Source organism: Octopus bimaculoides, chromosome 3, assembly GCF_001194135.2.
Source record: "Octopus bimaculoides isolate UCB-OBI-ISO-001 chromosome 3, ASM119413v2, whole genome shotgun sequence".
Classification (NCBI taxonomy): Eukaryota; Metazoa; Mollusca; class Cephalopoda; order Octopoda; family Octopodidae; genus Octopus; species Octopus bimaculoides.
The window spans coordinates 140359233-140361239 of NC_068983.1; the positions used below are offsets into that span (position 1 = coordinate 140359233).

A 2007-nucleotide genomic window follows, 5' to 3' on the forward strand; every position below is an offset into this window, starting at 1 on the left:
CTGTTGTGGAAATCTCTTCCATTTTAGCAATCAGTGTAATGGAATATGTCGAAATAATTTGACACTAACTTAAATAGATAACAAAACTTGATGCTGTGCTACTATAATCGACTCAATCTGTCTTATTACAAGAATGTATACCTTCATGATTTTAAATTAATGGTGTAGATGATAAACAAGAACAGAACATGTAGTAAGACATTTCGGTGAATTAAATAAAATATATTGAAAAGTCGTTTCCGTTGTCATGCAAATTTACGGTGGTCAAAACCATTTTGAATAACATGCTTCATACTCGTTGAAATTTAACACTACTTAACCTCACACTACGCTAAATGTTATATTTTGACAAAATGGAGTGGTAGCTTGCAGAGGAATGATTCTAATTGTTCAGACGATCGCATTTTCATGTATATCTGAAAGAATAAACGAATGGAACATTATTAGAAAATATGCAAAACGAAAAACGATGCAAATAGAAAACTGTAAATGAGAGGTTCAATAACAGAGAACCTTAAATTAGCATATTAACATTCATATGATATAGAACACAACTGTTATGTACAGCTTTATTATCAGTTTTTCTAAAACCTTAATTAGATATATCGTTTCCTATTGCAACATATCTCTACCATTATTTTAAATATATCAACTAATAGAAAAATCTTGCTATATGTCGTCTTAATTCTTTTCTTTTTTTTTTTTGTCATTCATAATTATCTTTTTATCTGCCAGTATTACTGACAGATAACAGGATTATTATGTATATTTCACAAGCATCCTAATGGTTCTATGAAATAATATGTGAAATACATTGCAAACGTTTATGCTAATTTACCTACAGTTCACACTGTAGCGATATCGTATTCAGTCATCAAACGCTTAAGGTTTAGTAATGCCCGTTTGGGAGGAATATAGAGAAGCATTCAGCAACTAACTATCGCAAAAGATTCTCTACTTGCAAGAGAATGAATGTACACTAGATAGGCTATGAATGATATACGTATAGGGCGACAAAGCGACCACTGATATAATTAGTCTCTAATACAAAGAACAGCATTCGGAGCTATGTAGAGAAAATGAAGTTTGTAAATAGATCATCCAATTTATAATATTTATATCTATTTCTGAATATTATGTTTCTATACATCAGCATAGCAATATCATAGTTATTGTCTATAGATTTCTGAGATGTATGATGCCGGTCATTCAAAATATATAAATATTCATATACATATACATATACATACATACATACACACACACACACACACGCACACATATACGTATACATATATATATATATTGCGAGCATTGAAGTGTTGCATAACAACGGAAATGTTTATCGAACTATATTTTATGGAATTCACTTACAGTTATGGTTACGGCACTATATTGTTTAATATAATCGAGCTCATCACTAAATAGTCTCTCTACGTGTTCCGGATTGTCATCTATTCCATTTGATACAGGACCATTATTATTTGCATGAATGTTAGCTACAGTTTCATTCATAATTACACAAGCACCATCTAAATCCTCAACATTATAAAGACTTATGCCATATATTTATTTATTTACGTGGTTACATAAATATGTACCTCATTGCGTATATATGTATGTGGGTATGAATATATATCTGTATACATACACCCACACTCACACAAACACAATAAAATATCACCCACAAATATATGCTTAAGAAAACTCGTCTAAATTTCTCACCATGTGAGGTATAATTTGACAGGTAACAATTTCTTCAGATGACAATAAAACAAATTTCATTTACGTATAGTATTGGCATACACAAAACGGGTTAGCCCTGGATGAAATATTTGTTGAGAATCAGCTCATACTTTCATATAGACACACATATAATTATATCTATATCCTAGTCAGTATATATACATATATGCATCTCCCTTTCTCTCTCTCGCCCTCACTCTCACTCTCTCTCTCTCTCTCTCTCTCTGTATATAAATATATACATATATGTGTGTGTGTGTG

At 30.9% G+C, this 2007-nt stretch overlaps 1 long non-coding RNA gene across 1 annotated transcript in view; it reads right to left on the reverse strand.

Moving 5' to 3' along the window:
- Positions 1 to 201: 201 nt before the first annotated feature.
- The window catches only part of LOC128247421 (uncharacterized), a 9375-nt gene continuing 7569 nt past the window's right edge, over positions 202 to 2007 (reverse strand). The window contains exon 2 of the long non-coding RNA XR_008263807.1: positions 202 to 416. This is a non-coding gene — a long non-coding RNA (uncharacterized LOC128247421). The remainder of the gene's footprint in view (positions 417 to 2007) is intronic.